The sequence below is a fragment of the Pinus tabuliformis genome, chromosome 3_1 (genome assembly GCF_031772625.1).
Source record: "Pinus tabuliformis cultivar Carrire ecotype Pingquan chromosome 3_1, CPIR1, whole genome shotgun sequence".
Classification (NCBI taxonomy): Eukaryota; Viridiplantae; Streptophyta; class Pinopsida; order Pinales; family Pinaceae; genus Pinus; species Pinus tabuliformis.
Window position 1 is genome coordinate 265,348,999 of NC_142301.1, and position 25,071 is coordinate 265,374,069.

General features: G+C 39.7%; 1 protein-coding gene across 3 annotated transcripts in view; it reads left to right on the forward strand.

The window, feature by feature from the left end:
* The first annotated feature begins 539 nt into the window (after positions 1–539).
* Positions 540–25,071, forward strand: part of LOC149186814 (uncharacterized) — a 64,295-nt gene continuing 39,763 nt past the window's right edge. For all 3 annotated transcript variants that reach the window (XM_089411143.1, XM_089411142.1, XM_089411145.1), the window contains exon 1: positions 540–870. The gene's annotated coding sequence lies outside the window, so the exon portion shown is untranslated. The remainder of the gene's footprint in view (positions 871–25,071) is intronic.

The following is a 25,071-nucleotide window of genomic DNA, read 5'->3' on the forward strand; positions in this document are numbered from 1 at the left end:
CTGCTCTCCCTATTTAATATGCAGCCATGATTAGATTCTTCAATTTGTCTTAACGATGAACCACACTCATTGGTTCGAAACGCGTCGACAAATGTATTATCATGTGATTTACGCCGAAAAACTTTTCATAAACTTGATATGGACCACAGAAGCCTCAATTCAACCATTAAATCAAATTACATAAAAATAAAATAAAAATAACGCAATAAAATAAAAAAATAAAAACATAGTTTTATAAATAATATTCTTATATATAAAAACACACATATATTTTCTAATAACTTAAATCCAATCTATTTAATATATACAAACAAAAAAATAAAAAATAAAAAATAAAATAAATCTATACCAAACTTTTGATCCTTATAAAAGTTTGGTTGATCACTTTTGATCCTAGAGAAACTTGGTTGATCAAAGTTATAATATTACAATATATTTAAATTTTACTTCACATGTATTTTTAGACGAACTAAAAACATTGAGCACGAAAGCCCATAGGGTATATATTATTGTAACTCACAAACAAGCTCCATTCACAAACTGTCAAACCAAGGCAGCACCCATATAAGGTGTCGAATCAAGGGAGAACCATCACATTTCATACCATCAAAATAGATTATTTTTATCTTTCCACATGCTGTAAACATGATAAAGCAGACACACCTTCCTAATTAGAAATTGAAGTTCTGCCAAACAAATCTCAAGTTCGTTTTAGCGGCTCTAAATATATCATTGGATGCTCCATGGTGATTAATGTGTCCCTTAAAACGATGAGAATGTCGGATTGAAGAAAGAGGGGCAGCGAAGTTGAAGCAAAAACAGGTAGCTACGTATATATTTGTGACCGATAATCCATCCTGCTTCTTTCAGGTAAAACCCACCTTACTGACTCCAGGAATAGTATGGTTTACAATATTTACTGGTTTTGATTTTTCCAATTTTCTTATCTTTACATGGTGCCTTTTGTGAATCATACATGCTATTTGGCATTTTCTGATTTGGGTGGTAGATTGTTGATGGTTTTATAGCAATTTTTCTGGCATTTTCTGATTTGGGTGGTAGATTGTTGATGGTTTTATAGCAAATTTTCTGGCATTTTCTGATTTGGGTGGCGTGTTTTTTATTTAAGCCCCATGACAGAGATTTGTTACTGTTTTAAATCAAAATATAGCCTATAATAGCTGCTTATATCATCTTGTTTTCCGGTCAAGTGATGTCTTGAAACCTTATGGGAGTATCCTTAATGGGTTGTAATGGGAGGATGACAGACATAAATTCTCATTGTCCTTTAGTATTTAAATTTGTATGGCATTAATTCAGACCATGAAACTGGAAGCATTTAGAGTGGTAGCACAGGAAAAAACAAATTTAACAGCCATTTTAGATTCGTATTTTGTAAAGAACTAAATAATGGGTTCAATATATGAGTTGTTAATATGCTAAAATGACAATGAGGGTCGCTAGGTTTTTTTTGCTTGCGACAAGATGATTCTTATGGTCACTATTATGCAGCAAGCAATGGGCGGTGTAGTTGGCTTACAACGTTCTAGGAAGATCCTTTTCGGAGTTTTTAATATGCTAAAATGACAGTGAGGGCTGCTAGGTTCTTTTGGTTGGGACAAGATGCTTCTTATGGGCACTATTATGCAGCAAACAATGGGCGGTGTAGCTGGCTTACAACGATCGAGGAAGATCCTTTGGGCTAAAAATATATGGGTGGAGTATTTATTTCAAGAAAATTATCTAAAAGTTTAACTTGGCTATCTATTTTTGTTTGTGACAAATTGTTTCTATTATCATTATACAAAGTGTGTAGTGAACTTACAGGAAGATTCCTTTGGCTGAAAAGCCGTAGGTTAAGGGTATCTATTACTTTGCATACAGTGTAGCCAACTTACATATTTGAGGAAGATCTCTTTGGCTAAGAAGCCGTAGGTTAAGGGTATCTATTACTAGCACTTGGTCCCAACTGTTTAAAATATCTGAATGAGACTGCCCACAAGGAACACAGCATATCTTTGGGAATTTGAACTTTTCAGGATGGTATGAAACACCACTGCTTTACCATCTAAACAAGCCCCTTTTGAAATAAAGAAATAGTTTTCACTGCATATTGGTGAGAAAAAGGAAAAAAGGAACTAATTGGTCCGCTGCTTATATTGAAAATATTTAGAGCATCCAAGTGCTATATTAGGCATCTTAAACTCTATACAAGGAAGTGACTTTAGGCAGCTTATTTCGGTAATTGTGTCTAACCAGGTCACAGTGGTTTTGCACTAGCATAATGATCAAAGTTGACAAAATCAAAATCACAGATGACCTGATTTCATGGAGCAGATCAGTGATCAACCTCAAGCACAACGCCTACAGATGATCATCATGGTATACCTTGAACAACACACTTAAGGGCATTGTTCATTAGACCCCACACTTGCATAAGTGTGTACACTCAGTTCACTGTAAATCATCAGTCGAGCACTTGGCCATATTGCAACTTGCCTCACAATCTTCCTCAGGCTTATGTCATACAGCAATTCACTTCCTAACAGTTGCTTTCCAATTTTGCACCTCTATAATATAAGATAAGATAATTTAATTTTTTAAATGTCCGACAAATGACTATAAAAGTAGGTCAATGGAACTGAACTTTGGAAGAAACCCAATGTGCACGGAGAGGCTCAGTCATGAATTGACTCAACTTGTTCACTGAATAGCATATGTTTGGATGAGTGTTCACTAAGAACATCAGAGCCCCAATCAACTATCTATATTCAGATGGATTTGCCAAATTGGGTCATGCAGCCTCTCCACATAGCTTCTTGAAATTCATTTCCATTGGTGTGGCTAAGGACTTGCATTTTGTCATTCTAAATCTTTCCAATAGCTTCACAACATATTTTCCTTGAGAAAGAAAAATCTCACCGGGCCTTTGCCACACCTCAAGGCCTAGGAAGTAGTGCATGAGTCCAAGGTTCTTCATTTCGAATTCAGAGGCTAGTTGCCTCTTACACTCAATCATCAAGGGCTCACTACCTGTCATAAATAGATCGTCAGCATAAAATTCAAAATCAATGGCATACCTTGGACCACTTTGAAGTAGAGGTTGGATCGGCATTGCTTCTTGTGAAGCCAAGCTTCATCAAGTAACTATCTATGCAAGTGTACCATGCTCTAGGGGCTTTCTTCAAACCATACAATTCTTTCTTCAACCTGCAAACATGTGTCTTTCGATCCTTTACTTCAAATCCCTATGGCTACTCAACATATACTTCTTCTTGTAACATGCCATGAAGGAATGTTGTCTTCACATCCATCTAATGAAGGGTCCATCCTTGATTTGCAGCAAGGGCAACTATTGAACGAATGGTGGTGTCGAGCCATAGGAGCAAATATATCATCGTAATCTCTCCCTCTTTCTAGGAGAATCCTCGGGCCATGAACCTTCCCTTGTATTTCTCAATGCTTCCATTGACTCCATGCTTGATCTTGAATAGCCATTTTGAAGCCACGACAGATTCCCCTTTGGTCTTGGCACAAGATCCCATACGTCATTCTTCATAATTAATCTGTATTCTTCGGCCATAGCATCCTTCCAAACTTGTTCGTTCACGATATCTTCAAAGATGTGAGGCTCAGTTTGAATCATATTGCTCATAGCTACAACATATCCCTGGTACTTGCATGGCTTCTTGCTTTCTCTAAATGATCTTGTAGTGGGAATGTGTCCCTCAGCATCCTGAAATGTATCACGAAGCCAAAGTGGCCTCTTCCGGGCAGGGTGATCACATGGAGGAGGATCCAAGGGGTCCATGGGATCCATGGGATTATCAACAATGTCTCTCTCGGATTCAGGTATGGAAGGACGATCTAAAATATCCATAACACCATTCTTCTTCTCAAGCGAAGGAAGCAGAGGAAGGTCCCTTGCTTTCCCAAGGGCAACATCTTCATTGAACGTTACATCCATGCTAATTTCAACCTTCCTTTGTCCAGGAATATATATTCTAAATGCTTTAGCATCTTCAGAATATCCAACAAACGTACCTTTTCTTTTTTGAGACAAGTTTTTGGCGATAATCACATCAAAATTCATTTGTAGACGCATTTCGAACCATCCAATGTGATTCATCTCGTGGCTTCCAACTTGATCCTTTTGTCCTTCGACACATGAAAATATACGGGGCAGCCAAATATACGGAGGTGACTAACATCAGGCTTAACACCTGTGAATACTTCTTCGGGAGTTTTGTTGTCCAATGCTTGATGAGGCACCCTGTTTTGAACATATACAGTTGCATTAGTAGCTTCTCCCCAAAGAAACTTTGGCAGCTTTTGATCATGGAGCATGGCGTACGCAGCTTCTACAATAGACCTATTCTTTCTTTCAGCCACTCCATTTTGTTCGGGATTATAGGGTACAATCATCTCTTTCTTGATGTCTTCCTTCTTGCAAAAATCTATGAATTCATTGGAAATGTACTCTCCACCATTGTCAGACTTGAAGATCTTAATTTTCTTCCCTGTTTGATTTTCGACCAAAGCCTTGAAATTCTTGAACAAATCGAAGGCCTCATCCTTATGCTTCAAGTAATATATCCATGTTTTCCTTGAGAAATCATCAATGAAGGTAATATAGTAGAGATGGCCACCAAGAGAGTGTACAAGCATCAGACCACATATGTCAGAATGAATGAGTTGGAGGATGTCATTTGTCTTGTTCTTGCTAGAGGGAAATGGTCCCCTTGTCTTCTTTCCACTAGCACATCCAAGACATACTCCATCATGTTGGGCTTGAACATCAGGAATTCTAGAGACCAATTTCTTCAATTTCGGAAGGGCATCATAATGTAGATGGGCCAATCTTTGGTGCCATAGCTTGCTTTGATGATTAGTATCATGGACCAATGTTAGAAGAGGTCTTCCAGTGACTCTATAGAGTCCTTCAAATCTAGATCCCAATGTGAATGCATCTCTCATAGGGGTTCCCATCGGCCAAGTAAGTACTTTTCCCTTGATGAAGGCAACCCTCATCCCTTTGTCTTCCAAAGCAGATATAGATACCAAATTCTTCTTCAATCCCGACACATACATCACATCATGAAGTAAAACAGATTCCCCAGAGTCCAAATGAAATTTAACAGACCCAAAACCTTTCACGGGATGAGTGGAGTTGTCTCCAAGAATAATTTTCAAACTTGACTCCCTCTCCACCAAATTAGAGAGAACTTCCTTATACCCAGAGAAATGATGAGAGGCCCCACTATCAACCAACCAACTATCCCAAGTATCTGGAGGAGAGGAACTAGAAAGTGCAGAAATAAGAATATATTCAGATTGATTTGCAACATTACTTTCATACCTGGTGTTTCTTGACTTCTTTTGAGGATGGTGGTCTTCTTCATGATCACTCAGAGCATCTCTTCTTCTTCTTTCATCTCTTCCATTACGATCATTTCTTTGATCATCTCTTCTTCTTTTATTATTAAACCTGCTATTGTTGCTTCTAGTGTTGTAGCGTGGACCATTGTTCTTCTCAGGGCAATCTCAAGCATAGTGACCTTTCTTGTGACAATTGTAACATTCAATGTGCGATGCTTCTCTTTCATTCCTTCTCTTCGAATTTCGAGGAGGAGGCTTCCTTGAATTTGATGGACCTCCTTTTCCCTTCTTTTTCTTGTTATGAGTGATGAATGTAGCGGGTTCTCCTTCTTCATGCTTTTGTATCCTGCCTCTAGAAACCATCCTTGATTCTTCTTGAGTGAGTTTTCCAACGAGCTCATCAAATGATGGGACCACATTGTTATTGCTTATAGTGGTAATGAAGGTTTCCCAAATAGGAGGGAGACCTCTAAGGGTCACAATCACCAATTCCCTGTCATGCACAATTTCCCCAACTCTCTGTAATTGATCTCTAAGATGAGATATCCTCATAATGTAGGATTGCACAGACTCTCCTTTATTCATCTTCATATCTTTGAGTTGATCTTTCAAGGAGATGATTTCATTCAAATTGTTGACTTCATACATGCCAGCTAGCTTATCATACATATCCTTAGACTTCTTCAAATTCCCAACATAAGCAAGTAAATGATCTTGTAAACCATCAGCTATAATTTTCTTTGCTTTTAACTCACCTTTCTTGTACTTGTTCTTAGCAGCAATGAAAGCATTCTCCAGAGGCTCAGGTACTTTTCCTTGTATGTATTCCCAAGCATCATTGTCTTCAACTATGATTTCCAACTTGATCTTCCAAGCAACAAAGTTAGATGAGTCACCCAGCTTCTCATTATCCTTGAAGAAAGAGGAAGACATCTTGACTTGATTAGATAGGCTCCTTCAAATTTTCAAAGATGATTGCTTCAACTCTTGTCTCCTTTGGGCTTGTCCTTCACCTTAGCTCTGATACCATGTTAATTTTTACACTGCTCTATGTTGTTTCAATTACTTTAGCCCAATTCAATTGTTCAATTAGCAATCTTTCAATAACAATTAATACTTTTCATCAATCAATAATAATTGAAGATAGAACAGTAATGCAATGACAATAGGAGACAATCAACACATCAACAAGAGACACCAGATTTGGTCAAAGACCAGGGAAAAACCCCATAAGGGGGAAAACCCTTTGTAATTCTTCTTCTATTAGATTGTCATAAAATGTTTAACAGAGAGTACAATGAGCCCATACAAAAATATCCAACAATATCAACCAAACAATATCAGAAATATGATCCCAACAACAATATTAATCAAATTTAGCTTTCCCAATCTACGGTCAATTGTCAAACTGAAACCCTAGATCCCAACCGCATGGAGGAAGAGTTATGTGTGCGGTTGAGATGCTCCAACCGCATGCATGAGCCTGTGCGCCTACAGTTATAGCTGAAAATTTCCTAAGTCAACCTTGTTGCTGGAAACCAAAAACTCTAATCACACATGTGAGCTTTGAACCCTGCAATTTCGAACCTGTACGAACCAATCCAATGAAGAGAGAGAAGAAGAAGATGCTTGATGATGGGGTCCAAATGAGGGTCACTTGACTTGAATTTATAAGCTTCCATTGGTAACCAATTTGCTTTATGGCTGACCTAATCAAATGTGACATTGTGGGCTTCAATTCAAAAATACACTTTCCCTTGTCCAAATTGAGTGCTTTAAAAGTCAAAATTGGTCCTCTCGAAAAGAGGAATCTAGTCCCATGATTGGAATTTGTCACTGAGCTGCCAAATTAACAGTGTCTTGCATTAGTTATTGGGCTTAAAGAAGCATATTCTAACTAGAAAAGAGTCAAAGAATATCCATTATTATAAAACATAAAAAATTAAGATGAAAATTCTAATTAAAACATAAGTTTATTAATTTAGGTATAATAAGATTTATTTTAAATTAAAATGAAAATGAAAATTAAATAAAAAAGTGATTCCTTTCCTTGAGTTGGTCAGCTGCCCACCCTTGCAGTGTTGCATCTCATATTTATAGCTTCCATTTTTTCTCTTCTTTGTAGATTCAATCCTGAAGATGAGTCTTGTTCTAGACTCGAAACGTAGACATAAAATGCAGACTGTGGAATTTTCAAGCTCTCAATCCCATATTAAGTTGATTGGTCTAGCAGGTATCTCTAGATCTTGAGATTTATTGTGTGTATCTAGCCTCTAGTTATTTGATAACTTGATCTTAAGTGTGTAGAGACTTTATGTTATTCAAATCTTGGGTGTGAGGGGAATTCTTCGATTGCACCAGCCAACTCCCAAGACAAGAAAGCTTAAGAGCCCATTTTGTTAAACTTCAATACTTATCTAACGATTTTGTTTTGCAGAGATCTTGGTTATTGCTCATCTATTAATATTGCTTCAATCATCTATTTTATTAATTTGTGCATTAATTTAATAAATTTGTTAATAAGAGCTATCAATCATTGTAAATTTTGTAAATAATTTCCTCTGGCCCTTGTACACATTTTTCTATTTTTGTACATAGCCATTGGGCTTTTTACCTTAATTTTCTTGTAGATTTGAAGAGGATGTCTAAGGTTTCCCTTTTGACTTGTTTTGCAAGTGGATATATCTCTAAATCAAGGGAGACCGAGTTTGTGAGGGTTCTAGCCCTCACCTAGCCAGTTAGGGTTTTAGGGCCAACGTATCACCTTTTGGATGGTCGTCTAGCCTTTGGCTTCCTTCTTCAAGGCCGCAAGGGTTTAAAGCCCTTATTTCACTTCAAAATTCAATTTTTTGCAAGGGGTTCCAAATTTTAAAAAAATTGTAAATAATTTTATCAATTATTTCTCCACTTTCTCATCAAAGATCTGACTTGGGTTTGATTTTGTAGGCTCATAGACGATTTTTTGTGGCTCAAGTTTGTATTCTTCACATTCTCTTGGCTAGTCGCTAGCATTATTGGCCATTTCTAGCCTAGTCGCGGACCTTTGGAGCTTGTTTACCCTAGCACTAAGCCTCCTAGGGTCTCTTCTCTTTGTTATTTGATTCATAGACTAACCCTTTTGGTTTTGCAGGCCTATATTCTCATTTTGAAGGGTTTTATCTCTGATTTTTGGGCTTGGACTAACCTCTTTGGGATCTGATCACTTGGACGAAATTTTTAGGGCTAGCCGCAAGGCTTAGAGGCCTCATTAAGCCTAGCCATGAGCATTTTGGAGGGGTGCATACCCTTCTGGTTTAAAGTAAAATTATTTGGAGGGTTTTCACATTAAAATTTGAGGATTCAAGGCTTGAAATCACTTGTAATTTGTCTCATAATTCATCATAAAAATTGTACCCTTTTTCCTTGCTTGGTCGTGAGCTTTTGTGGACTGATCCATCGAGGCCATGGGTTTTTTTTGAGGTCTAGTGCAAGTCATTCTTCCCTGAGGTATACTATCCATTGCTTTGTGCCTTCCTCTTTGGCATTTGGTAGCTTGAGGAGTAATTCTTGTTGTAGAAGTGCTATCATCTTTGTGATCTCCTCAAGGTTTTGGAAAAGCCTCTACCTTCTTAGTTAGTTTCTCTTGTTTAGATTTAGATACTAAACTTTTCTATTGCTCTCATTGATTAGATAGGATTTCATTGATATCATAAATTAGATCTAATCTTTGAATTGCATCTTTCTATTTCATTTTGTTAGCAATCTCATCTGTCATTGGTTACTTGTGTTTGCATCATTAAATTTTCACTTGTTTCTATTATAATATCATATAAGTGAAAATCATCTAAACAAGCATTGTAATCTTGTAATAGAGTGATATTTATAATTTGGTTATAAGTGGTTTAATATTTCTTACATTGAAGTACCTTGCCATAATTGTATCTCATTCAAACTATCTAAATATCATCATCATTTGCACTATCATTCTAGATTAGCGTTGCATCATTAAAACTCACCTCCAACCATAAGCTTGGTTGATAGAAAATTAAGACCACCTTCTTCACACCAATTTGAGAAGCTTGACCCTTGCTCAATGGTTAAAACAGGTGACCTTGCAATTCTCTTGTGGGCAATCCCTTGTAGGAACGGAGGCACTTGGGTCGTTAGAACTCCTGGGTAGGTATCGTTAATGAGGCCTTAGCCTCCTTCCCCAAGAATTCTTTCTACAACCTTGTTTAAGACTTGCTTCAAAACAATTGAGGAGAAGGCCTTCATCTAGGATAGGCATTTAATTAAATTTGACCAAGATCCAACATTTCACATTAGGTAGGTCTTGCATTCATCATTTAATCATTGGTAATTGGAATTGTGAGCTCAATCTATAATTGCATGTTTTACATCATCTAACTTGTCTTTTCAAGCTTATTGTCTTTTGAATATCATCTCAACTTGAAAGAAAAAGCATCTTTTCCTTGCAATTGTCCTTTAAAGTTTATCACTCATATTTTTAATTATCTTGATTTGGTACTAACATCTTCTTGCAGCAATGCTTATCTTGTAACTTGGAATATCATTTACTATTGTGCAAGTAATTTAAATTTATTTGACCATTGTTATCAAGGCACTGGTCTCCCACTGTTTAAGCCTAAGTGTCATATTGATCTAATTAGATCTATCTATCTCACACTGCTCAATTTAATAAATTAACTTGCCATCCAATATCAATTCAAGTTACTAAGAGAAGTGATTGTCTTGCCCTTAGATCTCCTAGACTTGTTGATTTCAACAAGTTTCCCCATAGTTTTCTATCTTTTAGGGACTACCCCCTTTAGCTTGCCTAGGAGAGAGCTTAAACAAAGAGAGTAGGGATCAAAGTGGCAGCCCCTACTCTAAGCATTGTGCCTTAAAGATATACCTTGTGGGGTTGGAAACTTTTCCCACACTTAGGTGTACACTTTGGATAACAACATTTATGGTGTCGTTGTAGGAGATAAGTTTTCTTTGACTCAGTTTTTCGACTAACATTTCGGTTTTTGCATCTTGAATTTTTAGAGTTAGATCCATGTTCAAGTGGTGACTCCACTTCTTTCATTTTCTGCAAGAATTTCTACTAGAAGCCTTCTTCTCATAGAATTCTTGCTAATATTGAACAAGAACCTTTCTCTGATATCAACTTTCTCTTTCAGAGTCAAGTGAGCAGGGCATCGTGAATGACTTGTTTGCCCCTTGTAATTTTACTAGCATTCAAGGCTATCTACATGATATTCCAGAGAAGGCCATTGATAATTTGCCTTCTTTCCAAGGCAATAATGCAATTAATGCTAATAATCAACTCAAGAAATTTAGTCTTTGTGTAGGTAAGTGGTGTAGTACTGCTAACTATAATCATGAAGATGTTAAGATGAGGCTCTTCATTCTTTCTCTGGAAGATGATGCTATGGATTGGTTTTCGTAATTTAATGCTAACTCCTTTGATTCTTTGCAAGCTATTATCCATGCCTTCAATAATAAATATGGAGATAAATAGGACGAAAGGGATTTGTTTTACGCCATTAACAATATGAAGAAAGATGAAGATGAGATACTGGACGAATTCAATAAGAGGTGTAATGACATTGTTAGGAGTTTAGCTCAGGATTATAAACCTCCAGACAAGTCTTTGTTGCTCCATTACCTTGATGCATTTGCAGATGACATTTCTTATGAGCTTATGTGTGAGAAACCTGCTAATGTAAAGGTTGCTCAGACTTTAGATGAAGAATTGAAAAAGTTTTGGAAAGCATCCAAGAAGTCTGATATTCTAGATAAATCACGAGAATTTAAAGGAAAAGAGATTAAAGAAACTAAAAGTGATCCTATTAAAGAATTGACTCAACTCGTTAAATCAAGTGATTGTTCTTCAAAATCGTTTAATTAATATGGAGAGGTCTTGAGAGAATGAGTTGCAGAATAATAGAAATAATGATAAACGGAGACTGTCGAATCCACTTGAGGCTGCAAATGTTGTTGATCAATCGTTGCCATATTGTAGACCTTGCGAAAGTTTTCATGATGAGGACACTTGTGCCATTGCAAGAACAATCTTGGATGATAGAAAGGCGGGGATAAGTGATCAAATTAATGTTGTTGATAAGGAACATCGCTTGTCTAGAGGAGATCATTTTGATGATGAAACGGTAAACAATAAACATCTTATTAAGCAATTAACTCAAATAATTAAGAACATGGAGCTCAATCAAACAAGATTAATAGTTGATCATTGTTAGTTTTAGGTATGTTCTATGCTAGAGCAATTTATTTCAATTTTCACAGTTAGCTCGATATCTTTTCCAGATTATCAATCACATCAACATTAAAGTAAATTGCAGATAGAACATAAATATAAATAGCAGAAGACAAGCCAAGATAAGAGGACACAAGATGTGGCGCTAGCCAAGGACAAACCCCAATGTGGGGAACCCTTGATCAATTCTTCTTATATGTTCTTCAATAGTTCAGCAGAGAGAGAGAGAGATAGTACATTTACAACTGAAGTCAACACTTTGACTTATCTAGATGAGAGCATAGATCATCTCTAAGAAGATGATACATGAGATCAGTTGAAGACATGCTGCTTCAACTGATTCTCCAAGGTGACTCCTTCACCTATCATCACGCTGCATCTCGTCATCATGTTGCACCTCACCATGTTGCACCCATCATCACAATGTTGGACCTCATGATTGCTGCACCTAATGTTGTACTGTTGTCCCATGTGTCATGATTGAACCATGTTGTCCATGTTTGTTGTCCCATTGCTTGCTTGTTGTCCCTTGCATGCTTGTTGTACCATTACATGCTTGGTGTACTTGTTGCTAAGTACCATACAGTTGTCCCAATGTTAGTTTGTTGTCCCTTGCATGCTGTTGTACCAATGTGCTATACTTGCAGCACCATGAACTTGCTATATCATACAGCTGCACCTCACCATTGTGCTGCCCCTCATTATGCTATGATACACTTCGTCACTATACCCATCATGCTGCTGCAATATATCATCATCATTGCTGCTTCCATCATCATGTTGCTTCAACGTATCATCATCATTGTTTTGAGGCTTCTCCGTTTGTTGCATTGCATGACTGGTTAGGGCATTCTAACAGTAGTTCGAACAGCCTTCAAAATGTGGCCAGAATAGCCCTCCACAATTGTGGCTGCCTTTCTAAGAGGGGAGGAAAGCCTTGGTTGCAATGCTCGGTTGTTCCAACCCCTATTCCACCCTTCGACCTCCTCTTATCTACTGTGGCTTGCTACAGCAAGCTGTCCCTTAGCTACGCAGCCCTTCTAAGGGATATTCCTTCACCTAACTACCCCAAAACATTCCCCCTGCCTCTCAACCTCAAGATATGGACTGCGGCCCTCTTCAACAGCTCCTCAGCCTCCTGAAATAGCCTCCTAACTCCACGTTGTTCTCTTCTAGGCTTGCTATGGCTAGGGTATATCCATACCACCCTTAGGATAGCGTATAGGCTTCCTTTTTGATAGCGTATTAAGGTCTCTCCTTAGACCCTCCATGGCTGCGTATTATTACTTCTTCATAGGGCAGCGTTAGGGCTTCTCCATAGGGCAGTGTTAGGGTCTACTATTAGGCCTCCTTCACCGTGCTAGATCTCCCTTTCCTCCTGCGTCTAGGGCTTCTTCATTAGGGCAGCGTAGAGCCTAGGGCACTCCCTCTAGATTAGGGCAGCGTTATCCCTTAGGATCTCTCCTCCTACTAAAACCCAAAGACAAGTAGAGAGGAAGAGATCCCAAGTGTGTGTTGAAATGACTTGAAGGCCACCTCTATTTATACTAAAACGTTGAGCACAAGTGGGGTTTATTTGGTTGCTGGCTGACCTTGATGGTTGTCCCATAACACAAATAAATTCATATCTCCTTGAATACTTATCAGAATCGAATGATCTTTAGATCAATCCTACACCTCTCGATGAGAGGGATCCAAGAAAAATATTAGCTGCCATTAATAAGATGACCCACATGGATTTTGGCCCTAGTTGCCAATTTTAACAATCATGCGAAGGGAATGAGTGCCATGGAAAACAAGTTAAAGGTTATGGAAGTTACTCATTATAATCAAATGATCATTTTTCAGAATAGGATAGAGACCATGGAGGTTAATCACGCACAGGAAATGAAAACTATGGAAGCTAATCAGATCACTCTTTAAGACAAGTTTGTGAAAATGGAAGCTAATCAGATCACTCTTCAAGACAAGTTTGTGAAAATAGAAATCAATCAAGCGAAATTAATGGCAAGGCATGCCAAGGAAATGAGTTCCATACAGAAAAGGTTGAAAGAAATGGAAAAATTATAGGTACAAAAGTTTCAACCTTGTCCAGATGATAGATGGCAGAAAATCGAAGAGCTTTTAACAGATCATAGGCCTCCCAAGCTGCTAAAGCAAGTCCCATCTTATTTTAAACTTCATGAGGAGGTCGCTTATGATTTATCCCATTGAGGAAGGTTTAGCTGAAAGTGGCATGGTTAGAAAGGAAATTGAAGAAAATCAAGTTATGACTATTGGGAAAAATCAAGAGATGGGTCATAGTCATCATACTATTGAGATTGATCCATCATCCATGACAGAACAAATGAAGAATGAAGAAAGGCATATCACAAGAGTCTTGGATACCTCAAATTTTCCATCTGAACAATTTCAAGATTAGACAGAAGGGTCTGCGTTGATCACATCATCATCAACATCACAACACACTAAGAAGAAAAGTAATAAGGAAAAAAGGAAAAAGGATCTAAAAGATAAATTATCAGTGTCAAATGGTATCAAGCTTTTGCAGGTCAGAAATCGAAAAAGAAAAAGGAAGAAGCTCGATGGATATGATGGCGGGGAACAACATGACATTCGGATAAGTCAAAGTCCTAAGGTATTCAAAATTGGCCATGGCAAATTAGAAAAGCAACCCATGGATCTGCCAATGAGTCGGCAGGTTCTCAGCATGGACTTCACCGATGATGTCTGATGCCATGGGGCATCTTCTGTATTGTATTTCTAACCCTATTCCGATAGACTAGGTTTCATTTTCATTATTAGAATAGGTTTCATTTTAGCATTTATGTTTTTATGTCATTAGATTTAGGTTGCATTTTCGTATTATTAGTTTAGAAATTTCTATTCCAGCACCTTGATATTATATGATGATTTTGATTCATATTTGAATAGATATCTACCTGATTTACGTCGTTTTCTTGGATGCAGATTATGGATTCTCACATTCCTTCACTGAAGCAACATGTCCCCAAGTAGAGCCAGATGTTTACCACACATATGTCAACCACCTCGAGATGCAAAGAACATATCAGCAAATGATTTTTTTTTTCAAAGCCATCAACATCATGCAACTTCCAGATTGTCGTTGTAATTCCAAATTTTGTAGCCATGTGGGCCTTTATTGTAAAAATGATATTAGTATGACTATAAAGCCATGTAAAAACATCTAGGTAAGCCTTCGATTCTTAGCAAAGAGTTTCACTCTAGGGAGTTTTTTTACCCTCCGCCAATAATTCGCATTTTCTAGCCCTCATAATTGGCAGTGTTTTTCTCCCACACATACCCCAAAGCTAGAGTGAGGCTCGATGGTAAGGTCTCAGGTTTAGTCCTAGCGTTATCAAGTCTATGTACATTATCATACATAGCGTTATCAAGTCTAGTTATCACTTCCAAAAGCTCTTTGCAGATCCAGGAGCGACTACTATTGCTGAGGTAATAAGGACAGCTCAATGCTTCCCGAGATTCTTGGAGGAGGATGAAGCGGAGGACCTAAACTGTGAGGTTTCAAAGGAGGAAGTGGAAGCTACAATAAAATCCATGGCAAAAGAGAAAAGCCCTGGACCAGATGGATGGTCCATAGAGCTTTTCCTCCACTTTTTTGAACTTATAGGAGCAGAAATTACAGAAGTGGTGGAGGAGGCCAGGAAAAAAGGTGAAGTCTATAGCCCTTTTAACGCCACGTTTATAGCCCTTATTCCAAAGAAGGAAGTCCCAGAAAGTTTTGAAGACTTCAGGCCAATCTCGCTATGTAATAGTATCTACAAAATCATAGCAAAAGTGATAGCAAACAGAATCAAACCAATTTTGTCTCGACATATATCAATGGAACAATTTGGGTTCTTATCGGGAAGACAAATTCATGAAGCCATAGGAGTTGCTCAGGAGGTCATGCATAGTGTGAGGCAGAAGAATAAGAAGGGTGCTGTTATTAAAATCGATTTATCAAAGGCATATGACAGGATAAATTGGTTATATCTCAGGTTGCTTCTAACTCACCTTGGCTTTAAACCTGCTTTCATCAGTTGGATAATGGGCTGTATTTCGAATGTAAGCTATGCAATTCTCATCAATGGAGCAGCCACTCCATTCTTCAAAGGTCAAAGGGGTCTGAGGCAGGGGTGCCCCTTGTCCCCTCTGCTCTTCCTACTAGTTGCGGAAGGTCTCAGCCAGCTGATCCATAAGGCCAGAAGAGAGGGGAAGGTAAAAGGTATTGAGGTAGCCACAAATTTATTTATCTCTCATCTCCTTTTTGTTGATGATATATTGATCTTCACAAATACTGAGCTCATTGAAATAAAGGAACTAAAATCTATTTTAGATCTGTTTCTGAAAGCAACTGGCATGCAGATAAATCATAGGAAATCCCAGCTGATAATGACAGGTCTAGCAGTTCAGGAGAGGGGAAGGCTTCAATCTGTCTTACCTTTCCAGCCAAGTACTTTGGAACTCCCTTTCAAGTACTTGGGTTTCTGGCTAAAGCCAAATGCTTACAAGAAGGAGGACTGGAACTGGCTGATTGCAAAAATAGAATCTAGGATCTCCCATTGGAGCTTCAAATGGCTCTCGAGAGCGGGCCGATTGACTCTTATAAAATCAGTGCTTTTGGCCATTCCAGTATACTGGGCTGCTCTAACGTGGGTCCCCAAGGGTATCATGGAAAAGATCAGAAGACTTTGCAGCAGATTTCTATGGGATGGTTCCAAGGAAAACCCAGTGCTACCATGGGTGGGCTGGGACAAAGTGGCAAGGTCCAAAGATTGGGGTGGTTGGGGGATTAAAAATCTTCCAGATTTCAGTCTTTCTCTGGCAGCAAAGTCGGGCTGGAGGCTGATAAAGATGGAAAACTTATGGACCAGAGTGATAAGAAGAAAATATATAGACCCGGTCCCATTGGAGGATTGGATAAGGAACCCGGACAAGAACAAGCAGAATGCATCGGTGATATGGAAGGCAACAGTGGATTCTTTCAAGGTAATTGAACAAGGTTTGGCATGGAAGATTGGGAACGGCAGAAACCTGAAGATTGGGAAAGATCCGTGGATCGGCTGCAATGAAAACTATGCCCTATCACCTGGACTAATTAGGCATTTAGAAGGCAAAAACATTTTTACTCTAGACCAGGTGGAAAAGGTGGGTCATTCGAGCATTTGGTGTCAGGCATGGAAAGATGGAGAGGACCTTCAGCTGGATCAGAGGTGGTGGAATGAATGGTCTTCTTTCACACAAGAACTTGTTCGCTCCAATGTAAGAATAAAAGACACTCCGGATAGCCTGATCTGGGCCCATGGAGAAACTGGCGATTACTCCCCCAAAGATGGATACAAGTTCATTCAATCCAGGAAAGGGTGGGGAAATCCAGAGTGGTGGTCAAAACAAATTTGGAAGCTCAAATGCCCAGCTAAGGCCAGACTCTTTCTCTGGTGTCTCCTCAGAAGGAAAGTTCCTACCTGGGACATCCTCCAGGCTAGATTCATGTATGGCCCTGGGAGGTGCTCCCTTTGTAAAGATGAAGAGGAAACAATAAACCATCTGTTCCTACACTGCTCGGAAACTGCAAAAATCTGGAGGGAGGTTGAAAAGCTGTTGAATAAAAAATTTCAGTGGGGAAATGGGAATCTGGACGAGGCTTGGTCAAATTGGTGGCAGCAATATCCGGATGGGAACCTGAGAAACCTCCCGCCCATCATTTGCTGGGGAGTCTGGCTTGCTAGAAACAGAGCTATTTTCCAAGATAAGGGAACCCAGCCCTCTGTCACAGCCATCCAAGCGGTCTCCATATTCTCTTCCATCCCAGAACCAGAAGAAAAAAGACCTCAAAATCCAAACAAGACAGTGCAAATCAAAGATGGTATTCCTTGGGCGTTTTTTGACGGAGCATCCCAAAACAACATAGCAGGCGCAGGAATCGTCATTCATATTAATGCACATCACTCCCTCAAAGCCTCAGTCGGATTGGGGTCAGGAACAAATAATTTTGCAGAATTGTCAGCCCTGAGACTGCTCCTATGTTGGCTTATTCAAAGAAACACCTTCACTATTCAGATCTTTGGAGACTCCCTCAATGTTGTAAACTGGGTTAACGGAAAAAGTACTTGCAAAAACCAATTTTTGAAACCCATGCTGGAAGAACTTCAGGTATTAAAGTCATCTTTTAACTCTTTCTCCATATGCCATATCTACAGGGACAACAACGATGCCGCGGACAAGCTTTCTAAGGAAGGTTTGCAGCAAGCTTTGGGAGGGTGGAAAATAGTGGAAGACTGTCAAGGACAGATCGTTTCATCAGATGTGCCGCCTTATATATAATTCTTCAGCTGATGTTTTTGTCTTTGTTTTTTATCTCTTATCTATATGCTTAGACTATTTCACACAGACTTCTCTTTATACTAAACTCTGATACATATTTTTATATATTTTTGTGGGTTGTTTTCCTCTCTGTTGAGGAGACCCAAAGACTTGAATGTATGCTGTTTTAATGTTTTTTGATCTGTCTCTTCAGACGAGGTCATATTATGGTCTTGGCTGTATTGCCACAGCTGATTACTACAGCAAAAACTGCTCTGAATTCTGTGATCAAAAAGACAGAAAGGAGATTTTTTGTTTTGATTGCTTGGTCTAGCAAGCAGCAATTTCGGAAATGCTCAGCATATGCAATGTAACTTTTTATTCTCTTAATAAAAAGTTCGCTTTTTCTTCGGAAAAAAAAAAGTGTCGCAAAATTTGGTTGAGTCTAGAGGTCTGTTTTAATTGTAAAATTTGCCCCTTTGTATGGGATGTCTATGTAATATTTGACGTAAAAAAGTGTTCTCTAGGAATATTTTAGGTGGATAATTAATCATAATTAGACATCATCGCCTAAATATTTTTAGAGACCTACTTTGACGGTGAAAATATGTTTAATCCCCTCTAGGGTCATTTAATTTATTTTCTAGCAAAAATATTAAGCCAGAAATTAGTCAAAAATAAAATTGAGAGAAAATTAAATTCTCTCCGAGTGGAAAAATTATAAAATTTAATGAGGTCCTTTTTCAAAGAAGGAATCAAGTTAAAAATAAGAAAGGACCCATTTCCAAGATAGAAGGTCCCACTCAAAAATTTGTTGAGCCAGAAAAAATATTTTCTCAAGGAAATAGAAATTTTTGGACCAAGTGGTTACTTTGAATGAAGGAATTTTGAGAATTCTATTTTTTGAAGATTCTCCAGTGGTCCAAAACCACCTAGAAGTCCAAGATTGCTCCATCCAGCTCACCCATCAAGGAAGTCAAATTTTTATGGAGATCATGAGCAAAAATGTCGAAAAAAATCTAGATAGAAGCGAAATGACAAAAAATAAAATGATACAAGATAGTAAAGGGAACATTAAGTTATTGAAACGATCAAAAGCAAGATAGAATATGATGTCTTCAAATAAACATAAGGAATCATTACAAATGTTTGATTACATATTTGAAATAATAGTTGAACAACAATATTTTTAAAAATATACAAGATGTGTCAATTTATGATTATGCGATATGCAATCAAACTTACTTTAAAAAAATATGGCATAGATGTTGAAATTTGGTACTGGAGGACAGGTGGTTCCCTTAGGCTTTGATCTTTGGCCTAAGGAAAAGTGTCCAAAAGAATTTAATTTTTCTTCTAAAGTGACTTTATAATTTTATAAAGTTAAATCTAATTTAAAAGTGACTTTAAGTGATAAAGTTACTAAGTTTAATTTTAAAGTGACTTTTATAAAGTCAATGAAAAATTAGAAAGGAAAAGTGACTTTGGAAATAAATGACTAAGTGGATCTTTATTAAAGTGGGGTGAATCAAAAAATAAAAAGTGAGATTTAAATGAGCATTTAATCTCAGCCTTAGATCTCAATCTATTTCAGCCATTGGATTTAGGGATCACCCAAAAGTCACTTGGATCACCCAAAAGTCACATGGGGTTAGATTAAAGGAGGAAAAGGAGGAAAAGGTCATTAATTCTTTCATGAGCAGTTTGAGAGAAGGAGAGCAAGAGAGCAAATGAGATTTCTGGATAGTGAGCTGCAGAGTTTCAGCAGCGGAGTTTCAGCAGGGCGGAGTTTCAACAAGTCTGTACAGCGGAGTTTCAGCAGGGCAGAGTTTCAGCAAGGCGGAGTTTCAGCAAGGCTGAGATAAGTTGTAAAAGTTTGCTTGCTGATTTTTGCTGAATATTTCTCTTACTGTAAAAAGGCATTTTCCAGAAATAAAGAAGAGCTCTCAAACTGGTTTTCCCCAAGAGTTGTAGGGGGTTTTTCCAGGGTCACATTGACCAAAAATCTCAGTGTTTAAATGTGTTTTAATGGCTGTTTATTACTGCTGATTTTTATTTCTGCAATTTCCAGCATTCTGTAAAATTTCCAGAATTTGTGTTTTCAGCAAATTTATTTTTTCCAGCTTGTTAAATGTATGGTTATGGGAAAGGGCATTTAACTATATGGAAGAAATAAGGAGAAACTGAAAACCGGGGTGGGAAATGAGAAATTTCTACATGGTATCAGAGCTTGAGTTCTGAATGACAGTTTGGGACAACAAAAGAAAAAATTACAGTTGCTGATTTTTCACTCAGAAAATTCCAGCGAGCTGATTTTTTCATAAACAACAGTTTTATCTTTACTACAGTAGTGCTATTTTTCAATTTTAGGACAGCAGGATGTCATTGGGATTGAGAGTGGAGGATAGGCTGGATGGGCATACAAATTATAGCGTTTGGAAGGAGAGAATGCAGAGTATCTTTGAGGAGGCAGAAGTCTGGGATATCATGGTGCATACCACACAGAACCCTGTTGTTGTGCCTATTGATGCTACTCAGTTGACAACTTATAATAAAAAGAACAACAAGGGTAAGAGGCTGATTCTAGACGGAATAAAAGACCATTGTATTCCTCATGTGAGAGGAAAGAGCAATGCCCATGAGATGTGGACAGCATTGTCCAATCTCTACCAGAGTACCAATGAGAACCGGAAGATGGTCATGAAGGAGAAGCTGAAGAACATTAAGATAGGTAATGATAGTGCAGCTGGATATCTCACAAAGATTACTAATGTGAGAGATGAGTTGGCAGCGATTGGAGAGGCCATTCCACCCACTGAGTTGGTGCGGATTGCAGTGAATGGCCTCCCCGTTCATGGTTGAACTTTGCTGATGGGGTTTGTGCACGTGAGACCCTTCCCACATGGGAGAGGTTTTGGGATGATTGCATTCAGACAGAGATCAGGAAAGGTCAGCTTGGCTCAACCAAGCCAGTTGAGCAGGGTGAGGATGTAGCACTAGTGGCAGGAGGCAAGAAAGGCAAAGGGAAGAAGCAGGCTTCCACAAGCAGTGGTGGGGGCAAAGGCAAAGGTAAAGGTAAACAGGGGAACACACAGAAGGACTATTCCAAGGTGAAGTGTTGGAATTGTCAAAAGATGGGACACTATGCAGTTGTGTGTTCGGAAAAGAAGAAGAAGAAGGGGAAGAACCAGGACGTGGCAGCTTCAGCAGAGATTGAGGACTTTGCAGGTCGTTTTGACCGGGAGTTTGCGTTCACTACGTGTGAGTCCTCTAGTGCAGGATCACCTGCCACACAGGTTCAAAGGAAGCATGCTTTTCCCTCGATGAGCGGAGCATCTTCAGGTATCTGGTATGTGGACAGTTGGGCTTCACGTCACATGACAGGAGTCCGTGAGTACTTCTCAGAGCTTTCAGAGAGGCACTGATATAGAGGTAGTACTCGGTGATGATAGAGTTGTTAGAGCAGTCGGGGTGGGGACACTGACATTTCAGAGGGAGTCCAAACCTCCCTTGAAAGTGTCAGATGTTCTTTATGTGCCAGGGATGAGGAAGAACCTCATATCCGTCTCAACTTTGGAGGACAGAGGATATGAGGTACTGTTCAGGGGAGGACAGGTGTTGATGTATCCCAGGGGCACTCCAGCTGATTCAGCTAGAGTGATAGGTGTACGCCATGCAAAGGTGTACAAGTTTGCATTTCAGCCCCTTTTGGCATTGAGCAGTAGTACCGACAGCAGAGCTAGCAGTTCTGAGCTGTGTGAGATTTGGCACCGCAGGATGGGACATATGTATCATGGAGCCTTGAGGACATTGCGGGAGATCACTACAGGTGTGCCAGATTTCAGTACTGATCACTTTGATACTTGCAGAGGTTGTGCGATGGGCAAGTTTGCCAAATCCCCTTTTCCCAGCAGTGACAGCAGAGCGACTGGGATACTTGATTTGATTCATTCCGATGTGAGCGGTCGGATGTCTCATGTTTCCTTGAGTGGATATGAGTACTATGTTTTATTCATTGATGATCACTCCAGGAGGACCTGGATTTATTTTTTGAAGACCAAGAGTGAGGTCTTCAAGTGGTTTCAAGAGTTCAGAGCTCTTGTGGAGACACAGACAGGTCGAAAGATCAAGTCCTTGAGGTCGGACAATGGAGGAGAGTACACCCTTGGAGAGTTTGTTGACTATTGTGCGGAGGCAGGCATTAGGAGGGAGTTCACTGTTCCTTACAACCCCCAGCAGAACGGGGTTGCAGAGAGGAAGAACAAATCCATCATAGGGGCTGCCAAAGCCATGTTACATGATCAGGGGTTGCCATTGTTCTTGTGGGCAGAGGCCTGCAACACAGCTGTTTACTTGCAGAATAGGAGTCCGCATCGTGCCTTGGGGCACATGACTCCGGAGGAGGCTTTCTCTGGGAAGAAGCCTGATATTGGTCATCTTCATATCTTTGGATGCATTACATACTCCTATATACCCAAGGAGAAGAGGACCAAACTAGAGCCCACCGCAGAGAAGGGTATCTTTGTGGGCTACAATGAGACCTCAAAGGCCTTTCGGATTTACATTCCTGCACAGAGGAGAGTTGTTGTCAAACGAGATGTGAAGTTCGAGGAGGACAGGGCCTTTAGGAGGTCACGGGAGTTAGAGTATCTGGATCAGCCAGACCCTCAGCAGCAGTTGAGTCAGTCGCAGGGATCCAGTGGGCAGGGATCAGGAGGATCAGGCGGTACATCTATGAGGATGTCAGGGCCGTCAGTGAGCAGTGGCTCACCGAGCCAGAGGAGTGGTGCTCCGGGCAGCATGCAGAGCAGTTCACAGAGCAGTTCACTAGGGAGTCCACTGATGGACAGTTCACATGGTACCTCAGCTTCTATAGGTTCAGGTGCAGGCAGGAGGACAACAGACAGACAGTCAGGAGTTCAGGCTCCTGATGATGATGATGAGGAGGAGTTTCATTCTCCGGTGGGAGAAGTGCGCTCAGGGAAGAGGAAGCCCAAGTGGCTTCAGGACACCTTGAGAGATGCCTCATCTGTTGCTGAGCCGAAGAGGCCGGTCAGAGAGAGTAGACCACCTGAGAGGTTTTGTAGCTATATGGCGATGGTTACCAGCATCCTTGACTCTGAGCCTTCTAGCTATGAGGAGGCAGCTAGCCAGCAGGTCTGGAGAGAGGCCATGCAGGAGGAGTATTCTTCTATCATGAAGAATGATGTTTGGGAGGTGGTGCCGAGGCCTGAGGGCAAATCCGTGGTTACTTCCAGATGGCTTTACAAGGTAAAGCATGCTGCAGATGGCAGCATTGAGAAATTCAAAGCAAGGTTTGTGGCTAGAGGGTTCTCCCAGGTAGAGGGAGTTGATTATGAGGAGACCTTCGCTCCCGTGGCTCGATATACTTCGATCCGCTCCATTATATCGATAGCAGCAGAGATGGGTTGGAAGATCCACCAGATGGATGTGAAGACTGCATTTCTTAATGGCTTCATACAGGAGGAGGTGTACATTGAGCAGCCACAGGGCTTTGAGGTGCATGGGAAGGAGTCCCATGTGTGCAGACTGAAGAAGGCCCTTTATGGCCTGAAGCAAGCTCCCAGAGCTTGGTACTCCAGGATAGATACATATTTGCAGGGGATGGGTTTCACAAAGAGTGAGGCAGATCCGAACCTTTACTTTATTGTGATTGGTGAGGAGCCTCTCATTCTGGTGCTGTATGTGGATGACTTGGTCATTACAGGTGCAGAGAGACTCATAGAGCACTGCAAGAGAGATCTTGCGACGGAGTTTGAGATGAAGGACATCGGCTTGATGCATTATTTTTTGGGCTTGGAGGTGTGGCAGGAGGAGGGGCATTTCTTCCTGGGGCAGGGGAAGTATATTGTGGACATCCTTAGCAGATTCCACATGGAGGATTGTAGACCCATGTCGACATCGATGATCACCAACTGGAAGAAGCTTCATGCTTCGGATTCCGAGTTGGTGGATCCCACATTGTACAGGCAGCTGATTGGTTCCTTGATGTATTTGGTCAACACTAGACCAGATATCTGTTTTGCAGTCAACACGATGAGTCAGTTTATGTGTGAGCCTAGGAAGGTTCACTGGGTGGCTGCAAAACACATTTTGCGGTACTTGCAGGGGACAGTGGATTATGGTCTGGACTACAGGCAGGGAGATGGAGTGAGATTGGCAGGATACATTGATTTTGATTGGGCAGGTTGTGCTTCTGATAGGAAGAGCACTTCAGGGTGCTGTTTTGGGTTGGGTTCAGCAGTAGTGTCATGGTTCAGCCGGAAGCAGCAGTCAGTAGCACTGAGTTCAGCGGAAGCAGAGTATATGGCAGCCAGTCTAGCTAGTTGTGAGGCTATCTGGCTTCGCAAGATGTTGTTTGGCTTATTTGGTCAGCCGTTGAGACCTTCAGTGATTTACTGTGATAATCAGAGTTGCATTAAACTCACGGAGAATCCAGTATTTCATGATAGGTCAAAGCATATCGGGATCAGATATCATTTCATCAGAGACTATGTTCAGAAGGGAGCTGTGAAGCTTGAGTATATTTCCACTGATGAGCAGGTTGCAGATATTCTTACCAAAGCCTTACCATGGGGCAAGCATGTCTACTTCAGAGACAAGATGGGTGTGGTGAGGAACACCTTCCTCGGTAAGAGGGAGTGTTGAAATTTGGTACCGGAGGACAGGTGGTTCCCTTAGGCTTTGATCTTTGGCCTAGGGAAAAGTGTCCAAAAGAATTTAATTTTTCTCCTAAAGTGACTTTATAATTTTATAAAGTTAAATCTAATTTAAAAGTGACTTTAAGTGATAAAGTTACTAAGTCTAATTTTAAAGTGACTTTTATAAAGTCAATGAAAAATTAGAAAGGAAAAGTGACTTTGGAAATAAATGACTAAGTGGGTCTTTATTAAAGTGGGGTGAATTAAAAAATAAAAAGTGAGATTTACATGAGCATTTAATCTCAGCTTTAGATCTCAATCTATTTCAACCATTGGATTTAGGGATCACCCAAAAGTCACTTGGATCACCCAAAAGTCACATGGGGTTAGATTAAAGGAGGAAAAGGAGGAAAATGTCATTAATTCTTTCATGAGCAGATT